At 45.4% G+C, this 9,849-nt stretch overlaps 1 protein-coding gene across 5 annotated transcripts in view; it reads left to right on the top strand.

The window, feature by feature from the left end:
- The first annotated feature begins 356 nt into the window (after nucleotides 1–356).
- Nucleotides 357–9,849, top strand: part of STAU2 (staufen double-stranded RNA binding protein 2) — a 254,141-nt gene continuing 244,648 nt past the window's right edge. For 4 of the 5 annotated variants that reach the window (XM_090040182.1, XM_090040178.1, XM_090040181.1 and 1 more), the window contains exon 1: nucleotides 357–498. The gene's annotated coding sequence lies outside the window, so the exon portion shown is untranslated. Of the gene's footprint in view, nucleotides 499–3,014; nucleotides 6,878–9,849 lie in introns of those variants that run through there. The other variant, XM_090040179.1, reaches the window with a different exon arrangement.

The raw sequence follows: 9,849 nt of genomic DNA, 5'->3' as shown, positions 1-9,849 counted from the left end.
AGAGGGGGAAGGAAGGAGAGTCTCTTTATCCCTCCCCAGGCAGCGCGGCTGTCGGCGCCTTCACCAACCAGCTCCGCCTCAGCCCGTCCCGGCCCGTCCCAGACATCCAACCCGGGCCTGCCGAGCCCCCGCGCCGCCGCCCGCGGGGAGCTGGGAGCGGGTCGGAGCCGCCGCTAGGGGGCGGCCGCCCGGACTGCGGGGAGGGGGAGGGAAGGGCGGCGGACGGGGCCATTCGCGCGGGGGGGGGATCACAGGCGCGGAGCGGGGGCCGCGCGGGGCGGGGGTGGCGGCGCGAGCAGGCGGGCGGCGGGCAGGGGGGCGGCGGCGGCGGCAGGGCCGGGCCGGGCCGCGGGGGGCGGGCGGCGGCAGCGCGGGGTGGGGCGGGGCCGGCGGCGGAGGGGGGCGCAGTGGTTGGGGCCGGCGGCGGCGGCGGCGGGGTCAGTTCTCTTTAGTGTTTGCCGATGTTGGAGGCGTCTCCAAAGTGTCCCCGGGAACCAGGTAACGGGGCTGCCCCGGCCCGGCCCGGCCCGGCCGAGCCCATCCCGGCGGCGGGGCGGGGCGAGGCGCGGCGCGGCGGGGGCCGCGGCGCCGGGACGGGACGGGACAGGGCGGGCAGGGGGTGCCGCTGCCGCTATGCCGCCCCTCCCCCTCCCCGGCGCCGGCCCGGCCGGGGCTGGGGCAGCACCAACACCCCCCGCTCGGGAGCCGCGGGGGACGTGAAGCCGGCTGGGAAGGGGGGAGCCGGGCCCGGGCCGGTAGCCCCGCGTGCCTCGGCCCTCCGCGCCGGGCCGGGCCTGGCCAGGCCTGGCCGCAAGGGGCTGCGCGCTGGGCTGGATCGGCGGCTCGGGCCGAGGCGCCGGCACGTCCCCGCCGGCCGGGCCGCAGCAGGCCCCGCCGCGCCTGCTCGTGCCGGCGGACGTGGCGGCCCCGCGCTGGCCGGGGATGCTTCGCCCGGCAGAGAGCGGCGGCTCGCTAGGCTGCGGCTCCCCTCTGCCCGCGCCGCCCTGCCGCCGGGGCTCCGGGAAGCAAGTTCCCGGTTGAGGGCAACGTGAGAAGTGCGGGGCTGGGGGAGGGCTGGCTTGGGCCCTGCGGCTTGGAAGACCAGGCCTGGGCGGCGTAGGAGAGACGCCCCGAGTGCCTGAGAGCTCTTCTGGGCAAGCTTTTTCGGCTGGCTGCTTTGGCAGCCCCATCCTGGCGGGTTTAGGAGGCGAGATGCCCAGAACGCTCCTCCAGGCAGCCTCTTCGCAGGCTGCTTCTGAAGTGCCATCCACAAAGTTACTGTGGTCTCAAAAATGGGAGCACGTGGTGAAATCGGTGACACTTTGCTCCTGGCAGACTTTCCGTACACACCAAGACATACCAGCCATGGATCACTCTGGGAAAGCTTTTTTTTCTTTTAACTTTCTTGGCTTTCTATTAGTTATTAGACTTCAAGGATTTGGGGGGGCTGGGGAGCTCAAATTCAGCAGAGGAGCACATGCAGTGCGCTGTTGCAGACAGGGCTGCACGCTGTATCTTGTATGTAACTGTAGATGGTGACTGTTGAGATCCTCCTCTCCTATCATGAGAAGGCCCTGCTTACATGGAGGAAATTTGTTCTGGTGTAACTATGTAGGCACAAGTACATCCCATCGGTGCTGGGGCGTACACTGCTGGGTCTTAGGGTGGTGTATTTCCAAATCATGCTGCACCAGCGCAGTCCCTGGTTTGCCCTGGCACAGTGTCGTCTTGTTAAGGATTTATACCTGTGTAACTGCATTAATAGAGTTACACCAGTATACATTTCATGAATGTAGGCAAGGCCTTTTTTGCTGAACAGGTTTTTGTGTGACAGTACTGCTTATGAATGGTGCCAGATTGACAGCCAGCTGAATGAAGCCCTTTATCTCAGGAGCCAGCAGCAGTGTAAGATTTCCAGGGCTGTCCAGTTAATGAACTTCAGCTGGGCCCCAGAGGGACCACAGAAGGGTATGAGAGACTTCAGTCCTCGTGCTCATTCAGTGCTTTGCCTCTCTGAAATCCCCATTATTGGCCACTGGGAGCTAGACTGATGCAACCAATTTATTACCCATAGCCTGTTAAGGCAGCTAATGGTAACAACTAATTTGGGCTAGATTTAAACCAGCAGTGAGTTTGAACTACCCTGTTCTCCACCAGTTATGTTTAATAACACTATGCACCTGAATGGTCTGAAAGTGGCTTACAAAGTATTTTGACACTGGGGAAAACTGCGTTTTTGAGAGATGCGTAAGTGACTTGTCCAAGCTTGAACACTAAATCAGTACTGTAGCTCACTTAGCCCATTTGTTTGGGCAAAGACCAGGAGCTTGATTTTTCTCCCCAGATTTACCCCAGTGACTCCACTGAAGTAGGGTTGCTTTTGACTTACATTGATGTAAATCTGAGAGGGAAATTAGTCGCATAAGTTTCCTTCCCAAGGTTAGACAGTGAACTGGTGTTGGAACCATATCTTCTGAGCCCAGGGTTGCTGCTCTAGCCATGAGGAAGCTGCACCTGTTGTGTTGTTCTAGAGAGTTTGTCTTGAAGTGCCTAAAATATAGATGTCTATAAATGTCTTTGTAGAGAAGAAATGTATTGATTCCCAGTGTGCATTTGGAGTCCGTTACAATTTTTGACTGAAGAGTATCTTTCTAAAATGTGTAATTGAGAAGTGGGCTTCGTAAGTTGTAAACCGATATTTTTCTAAGTTTTATACTACCAGGGGGTCAAAGACTCTGTTGCTTGTATAAGCTATTGGGGTGACTTACATACTGATATCTATATGTTGTCTTTATGACTGGGGACCTACTGAAATCATGGTTTTGTGATTTTTGCAGGAACTGTGAAATTGGTAGGTCCCCCACAAAAAAAATCCCAGTTCCCATGGAAAAACACAGAGACCGCAAAAATGGCCACTGAATGAGGAAATAAAATGGGTGGGGGAGCTGTGAACAGAAAATGGTGGGAAGCCCTGGGACCATGAAGTATGAGGGGCTGGGTGGGGGGACAGATTTTTGTGCAGCTGCCACCGCCCTTCCCTCCCCCCCACCGCTGCCAAGGGCCCCCAGTAGTCCCACCCCTCCCTAGAGATTGACAGATGTCCACCTATCAATCTCTGGGGAGGGTCAGGATTTCCAGGGCCCCTTGGCCGATCAGAGGTGGGGGGGCTGCTATGCTCACCACGAAAGTGGCAAATGGTGCTGAGCTCAGACAGCAAAACTGATGGGTTAGCTGCCCCAAATTCTGTAGATTCCTATTTATAACAGTGTAACCATGCATGTGCTGGGGCTTTTACTAATGAAATAGTTAAACAGGTAACACATGCAGACCAGGTATAGGACTATTGTTCATTCAGAATACTTAGTTCAGGTCTCAAAACACACAAGTTTTCTACAAAATGTTTTCTTTCAAAAATACACTGTGTTTCTAATTGGCACCAGCATTTTCTCAAGAACACTTCTGTTTGTGCTGAAAGATCAAAGGTTCTGTAGGGAGTTTGAAAAAGGTTTTACGGTGCATCATCCTGAACTGTGTTTATATAAAGAAAATAATAAGTTCACTTGGCATGCCCCTGGACATGTAATACATATTAGGAAAAACTGTCTTTGGTGGTGTAACAGTAGAATCAGAACTTCATTATATACTTTATGAGTATAAGATACTTGTGCATCTGACACCATTGCCCTAACAGCAACTCTAGAGCACTAGCAGGCCCCATTGTATGCTTATATACTGTATAGTATATTGGCCCCATTGTATTTTATAATACTTCCACCTGTTGTGTTCTAGAGCAATGATTGTCAACCTTTTACCAAGAACTATTTGTAAACATTGATGGCCAGTCCTGACTCAGTGCCCCTCAATCCCAATGTGTTAGACCCAGGCCCCAGTCCCTTGCTGTGTGGGGCAGGGGGGACCCCAAGCACCCCCTTGGAGGTGAGAACTCTGACAGCCTGCAAAGGAAAAGCCACAGTTTCCAACACTTTCCTCCATTTTTAAAGTGTGTTCGTGATCCTTTCACACGTTCTTGTGACACACTTTTGGGTCGCGACCCACAGGTTGAGAAACACAGTTCTAGAGCTTAGTGTTACAGTTTACCCTCTGCCCCTGCCCTAATGTTGTATCACGCCTCACCTTTTCCTTTTGTACAAGTTCTCTACCTTGGTTATAGGACAAGTAGTATGCAACTGCACTCATATTTAACTAGTTACCTCAATCGGAGTATGAACTTAGGTTTATTTTATGGTCATTTCCATAATTCTATTGAATCTGTGTTGTACAAAAAGAAGCAGTTGCTTTTAGTTTGTGGCCTTGGGATAGCTTAATAATTTTCTCTACTAGGTTTTAACAAAGGGAAGAAATTCTTTATACTAGGTAGAAATCAGTGTTTGAATAAATTTACAAGACATTTCATGGAGGACCAACCTGCTAGATGGAGGTAGGTTTGAAAAAGCTGCTGATGGTTTTCTGGGGCAAAGGAACTAATAAGAAAAGAAACCTTATTACCTACTTTCGTAAGCTGCTGAAAAGAGACATTGCTAGGGTATTTAGTAAGGTGCTACGTCACCATTACCCAGAAAGTTCTAAATAGTGATCATGAAACCATCTAGTCATGTTAATTTCCTTGTGCAGCTGTTTGCCAAAGTCGTGAGCAACAAAAGGGGCTGGTGTTGTCTGTCTGCAGGCTAAACAAGTAAGTTTTCCACATGTTTCTGTGAGTAGGTGGATTTGTCAAGGCCTGCTAGTGACCCTAGGAGAACTTGTTCTTTATTTTCAAAGAAAACTGTCTCTTGCAGAAATAAGAATAGTAGTAAGAATCACACTGGACAAGCCTGGAGGCAAAAATTGATTCCTTTTTCTGTTTTTCCCTATTCTTAGCAGCAATTCCTTATTTGTAGCTCCCAATTTCTGATTGAAATAACACAAAAATTCAGTGCAAGTAATTTTAGAAAATTCACCAACATAACTGTGATTGGATGTTACAACATTCCTTTTAGTAACTTAAAATGACTGAATTATCCAGTTATGAACTGAGCTTTGAATGGAGGTAAATGACAAAATACTTCTCAGGTCATCCCAAATGTCACCTCTCCACAACTGTTAAAAAGAGATGAGGATATGCTGTTCCGTGAGCCAAAGCTTTATTTCTATGCTAAATTTTGATGGATATTGTCCTTCTGCTTTTACTTTGTATTTTCCTTGTTAGTAGTTAGTCTAAATGCAAAAATGAACTGAAAGCAATATGCAGCCAATTGTTGCAAATTCAGCTGTAATGTTTTCAGAATAGTTGCAGGTAATTACAATCTAAGAAGCTGGTAGGAACCCTGATGTGTTGATAGGTCAGTTAAGAAACAGGCAGTTAGCTAAATTTATATAAAAATGTTTCATTGTGCTACAAATATAAATGTATTTGATTACAAGTAATGTAGTAACTTTTGGTTATTGTACAATGAAAATAATATGAAAAAGCTACTTGGGCATAGAATTGTAGATACCAGGCCTACAAGCCTAATGCATACTTTTGCTCTGACTGGCTTCCAATTCCAATGATGTCTAAAATATAAGCAGGTATCGCTAGAGGACGCCCAGGGCAGTGCTTATCCAACTGTTGAATTCGTACTCCTGAAGTATGTAGTGAACTAGAGGGGATATGGGAGGATAGAAGGGGTGAGGAGAAGGGGAAAGGAAGTAAAAAAAAATGAACAGCTCTACAATATGTCTTTGGTTGTTGGAGAGGTTACAACATGGTTGTAGTAACAAAGCAGGGGTGCTCAACCCCTGGCCCATGGGCCAGATCCAGACCCTAGCATTGTTATCTGATGTGTGGTGTTCCCCACAAGTTTGAAAGTTTGGTGGCAGAGAAAATTTGGTAGCACTGCTCCTTGACTGCCAAATTTCTACACTCATGGGGAGTCCTGGGGCCTGTAGGCTACATCAGGCATGTAGGGAGGTGTGGGACCTGATGCCAGAGTGTGGGGTTGGTGCTGAGCCCTAAGGCCAGATCTTGGCATATGGTGGTGCAGACCTGGCCCTGGCTGGTGGGCCTTTTGACTTTGAACTAATATTTTAAATGGCATTGTATAGTGGAGTATGCAGCCCTGTCCAATGTGCTATGGGCAGGGCACCCTACGAGAGTGTTGTAATTAGCTCCCCAGTGGCCTGCTTCCAGTGGGAGGATCTTGGCTACATGCCTATATGGAAATGAGGGGACTCCCTACTAGCTTGCTCGTGTGGCCGTTAAGCGCAAGTGAGACTCGGGGGCATCCGAACTCTGAGGCCTCCAGGCTTGGGCCTACATGTAGGATGCCCGCCAATGGATTTGGGAGTATTTGAAGCCCCAGGCCGAAAAGTCTAGGGTGGGGGATACTTGCTGGTTGTAGCGCTACAGTTAGTGTTTCAATGATTGTGTTTTGCTCAAGTCGAGAGGATTTGGAATTGATTTGGCTAATTTGACCTTGAATACGAAACATTTTCCCCCCAAAAATAAAGCATTCATTGCAAGGGGCCAGGCAAAGTTGTCATGGGTTCCAGTCTTGGCACATGGGGCTTGATCTGGCCCTTGTGGCCAAAAGCATGACATAAAATGTTACTTTTTGCTATCAATAACAAGGAATTATAGGAGTACACAGCAGTGCAACTGAAAGAAGGAACTGAGCATTTGAGAACTACTGACTTAATGGTTATGATCCTTTACAATGGAATTAATTGAACCATTTAGTGTTGTTATGAGGTTTGTACAGCAGAACTGTGTTGTGATAAACTTCTTTTTTCTAGGAACATGCAGAACTCATTAAATGAGACTTGAATATCTCCACTTCTGTTCTTTAATTTTATCATAGGAACTTCAGTTCTTAAGTTTGACCAAACAAGTAAAAAGGTAAAAAAATCAGCAATCAGTCATATGTATCCCAATGATATTGTACCTATACTGACAACAGATTTTCTTTAATAAAATCAGCTGTTTATGCAAGTAACTTTATTCTCCATTGAGTTAATACATATTTGAAACATCATTTTAAACATTAATGGAATGGGAAAGAAATTCAATGACTGTTTTTCTTTGATAGGGACATTACAGTCTTTCACAAGTCAGTGAATGGGGTTTGAAAAGATCCAGTTCAGTACTTTGATAAAATAGTCAAAATGCATCCTGTTTTCTTTCAGCTTGCTACTCTGCTCAGACATCTGTATTGAAATAGCTGAGTATTGCATCTTTTAATTGGCCCTACCAAAAGTTATAATGAATATTCATTTGTAAGGTGTAGGGTTCATCATTCCTGAAATAGTATTTACTTAGTTGATTTACTCCATTGGATGTTATGCTTTTACTCTATAGAATATATTTAAAAAATTCTATTTGTTATAACAAGTATTTTAATGGTATGGTTATTGCTAGTACTGATCCTAAAGATCTGTATTTTTGACACCTATTCCCAAGTATTCTCAGAGATTTGTAAGATCTTTACCCAAACAGAAGTTTTTCCATGAATTCCTCAATTTTGTTTTTATACTGTTCTGCTTCCCCAGTATTTTTTATGGTCTATAATTCTGAAACAACCATCCTGGCAATTCCTCATGGATAGAGAACTTTGGTAAAAGGTGCCTGATAAAAGGATTTCATGAATGTTTTTAGAGCATATCGTTTGGTATTTTTATACCACATAATTTCATTCATTTAGCGCTGTAGTGAACCTAGTGAGTTTGACAAAAGCTTATCTTCCAAAATAGCATCCAGTCTTGAAGATTTCAAGGCAGATAATCTACACTGTGTTTTGTTCTAATGGTTAAAATCAACTTCCCTGTTAAAAATTGGTACTTGATTTTCAACTTGGCCGCATCCAGTTTCAGCTTGCAGTGAGGTTGTTTTTACACCTTTCACTATTAGATTAGAGATCCCTTTAGTAATGGTTATTTTATCACTGTGAAGGTACTTCAACACTGCAATCAAGTGACCTTTTCAGTCGTCTTTTTTAAAAACGAAACAGATTGAGCTCTTGAAGCCTTACACTGAGGCATTTTATCTAGCTCATATCATTTTTTTGGCCCTTTTTAGCACCCTGTCCAACTTGTCAAGATAATTTTTAAAATAGGGACACCAACATCAGTCCTTTATGGACTGTCTACATAAATAAAATCATCCTTCCCCTAACTGCTGTATGCTTTCCTTTTTTGCCACAGCATTGTCCTGAGAGTTCATGCAGGCTTTACCCCCTAACTCTTCAGAGCCACTGCTTTCTGGGGTTGCAGTTTCTTTACAAGTTTTCCTTGTTTGTGGTTATATTTGGATTTGGCTTTATTGAAGCACGTTTTGTTTGAATGGGCTCAGCTGATCGGGCATCAAGATCACATGGTCTTACCATTATTTATGACTATGTCAATCTGTCATTCACAATTTTTTTTCAGCAGTGGTTTTATATTTGCTTCCAAGTTGTTGATGAGAGGCAAGGATTTTTGTGGGTCATATTTTTTATTGGACCAACTGCATGGTTAGGGTAGACAGATGACCTTTCAGTACGAAATACCGTTCCTCAGGTCTCAGAAAAAGCCTAGGCTATATAGCAGATACACAAAAGCTTGTGCAACACTTTATATGTAAATAAAAATAGAATATAAGAGACATTCTCAGCTAGCTGACAGATCAGAGCTACAATATCACTCCAACACTATCAGAGCTTTTACTCATTCCTGTGGGAAATACCTTTCATTTAATGAGGATTTTCCAGTGACAGGTTTTTTTTTTGAAATCTGTCATTTAGTCATCTATTTAATATGTGCTTTATTGATGTTATATAGTGCTAAGTTTAATAAGAATATTTTACATTGCCAAATAATTGTCTTACAACAATTTAAGTGTATTATATTTGCTATTATGAAGCTTTTAACCTTATCAACAAATTAAATAATTTGTTTGACAAGATCTGTTTCTTCTAAAACTGTGTTGGCAAATATATTGCAATTCTTCATCAATTCCATCTCACCTTAAGTTTTTAGCTCTTCTACTTAGAACAAGCAGGATGACCTGAATAATTCTATTTGAATCTTGGTACATCAGTAGCACACTTCCAGCCTTCTGGAGTTTCCCTGGTACTCCAGGATATTCCATATTCACTCATACCTTCCTCCCAAAAGTCAGCCCTCAGAAATTGGGGTGCATATTTTAGGCAGTGAAGTGGATTTTTCTTCTCTGGAACAGAAGCAGGGTAGAATAGAGCAATCATACGCTGTGACTCATGGCTGCCAAGGTGGTTGCCACTTTGCCCTGGGGCTGCAAAAAGCAGAGGTGAAGTCCAGTGTTAACCTTCTCACAGCTGTTAGTGAGACTATAGCTTTTGGCTGAAAAGCTGCTGAGGTGGTTGAGGATAAGTGAGCTACTGCATGCTTCCACACCACAAGCATCAAGATGTTACAGACTGCAACACTTTGCTGTAAATAGTTATTTAAATAAGTTCCTGTAAAAAAACAACATTTTTCTGTCTTGCCACACCAGTACATTTCTGCTGCCTCATCCAGACTCTTCTAGATGCCACACTTGGGCATTCTGTGTCCCACAGTTGACCATGACGTTTTTTTTTCCACATTCTACCTTTCCAAAACAAGATGTGTGTTTTATTTGGGGGTTGTGTGAGGAAAATATGGTATTAAAAATGACCAGTGTTCGGTAGGATCTCCATAGTCATTCTTAGATAGTTCTTGGTTTTAGAATCATAGAAAGTTAGGGATGGAAGGGACCACAGGAGGGCATCTAGTCCAATCCCCTGCTCAAAGCAGGACCATCCCCAACTAGATCATCCCAGTCAAAGCTTTGTCTAGTCGGGTTTTGAAAACCCCAAAACTGCTGCCTGTGGGCCT

The sequence above is a fragment of the Crocodylus siamensis genome, chromosome 3 (genome assembly GCF_052110815.1).
Source record: "Crocodylus siamensis isolate JL-2025a chromosome 3, ASM5211081v1, whole genome shotgun sequence".
Classification (NCBI taxonomy): Eukaryota; Metazoa; Chordata; order Crocodylia; family Crocodylidae; genus Crocodylus; species Crocodylus siamensis.
Note: the sequence above shows the minus strand (reverse complement) of the source record. Positions and strands in the feature narration are given on the sequence as shown.